Raw genomic sequence first — 1,425 nt, 5'->3', positions numbered from 1 at the left:
TTTATTTATTTATTTAGCAGTACTGGGGATTGAACTCAGGACCTTACACTTGCCAGGCAAGTGCTTATTCTACTAAGCTATCTCCCCAGCCCTGGCTGCATTTTTTGTTTGTTTGTTTGTTTCTCACTGCCTCTGACCAGATCTATTCAAAATAAGCTGTCCAAATTCACGGTACTTGTATGGCATAGAGATTTTGACAGTTTATGCAGCAGGCTTCTTTTCTTCAGCAGATTTCTTTTCTGCTGATTTCTTAGGAGCTGCAGGCTTTTTCCCCAAAGGCTTCTTCACAGGTTTCTTGGGACCAGCAGCTTTCTTTCCTTTCTTCTCTTCCACAGGCTTCTTACCAACAACTTCCTTTTCTTCCAATTTGGCTGTCCGCGCAGCTGCTTTAGTCAGACGGACCTGGCTGCATTTTATAATACAAACAAAACATTCTTTCTTTCCCCTCTCTTCCTCTTCTGTTCTTTGCTACCATCTTCCTTTTTTGGTCCTGGAGCCTGAAACCAGGGCCTTTGCACTGAGCTACAACCAAGTCCTTTTTATTCTGAGACAGGGTCACGCTGAATTGTCTAGGAACATTCTACATAATTGCTGGGTAAAATGGTTTTACAATGAAGTTGTGGTTGGAGCTTGTCCAGGGCCTAGTGTCCGAGGACACGCTGGCCAGCTACTGCCCACAGAAACAACTTCGTGTGCTTCCGGTCACAGGGAGGCTGAAACAGCTGAAGACATCCCCAGTTCCTTGAGGACCCAGTCATAATAAAAATAGGGTTTCCCCTTGGGGAAAGGACAACACCTTCTTACTCCCTCAACCCATCAACATAAAGATCCTCATCAGCGTAAGGTCGCTGCTGCCCTGGGCCATCTGACAATCCCTCCAGTTACTGTATACACCCAACGAAGCGTGGCTCGCTCCAGTGTCCTTGTCTCTGCCCCTCATCCTGCATCACTAAATTTATCTCTGTGTTCCTTTATTCTTTTGCCATACCCCTCTACAGGCAGCTGGGGATCCTGGTCAGGTCCCTGATACTAAGTCACTAATAGTTGTCCACACTTGGTTTGAACTTGTGACCGTCCTACCTCAGGCTCTCAAAACGCTGGGATTACAGGCCTGTGCCACCGTACATGGCTAGGTAGATCTCAATCTCGGACATTTGGAGACTGAAGCTGACAGAAGTCGGTGACTGGCCTCAGACTCAATAGTGATACTCCAAGTCCTGTAATATAATTTTACTCTACTGTTTTACAGTATATATTAACTGTACTAAACATAAGAAACTACAAAGAAATCTACAATTCTATGCAGTACATAATATGAAATATAATGGGGGGCTGGTGAGATGGCTCAGTGGTCTAAAGCACCTACTTAGAACAAGCTTAGCAAAGAACAGGGACCGCGGTTCAATCCCCCAGCACCACATGCCA

This window comes from Octodon degus, unplaced genomic scaffold, assembly GCF_000260255.1.
Source record: "Octodon degus isolate 3935 unplaced genomic scaffold, OctDeg1.0 scaffold00043, whole genome shotgun sequence".
NCBI lineage: Eukaryota > Metazoa > Chordata > Mammalia > Rodentia > Octodontidae > Octodon > Octodon degus.
This window is presented reverse-complemented; position numbering follows the sequence as displayed.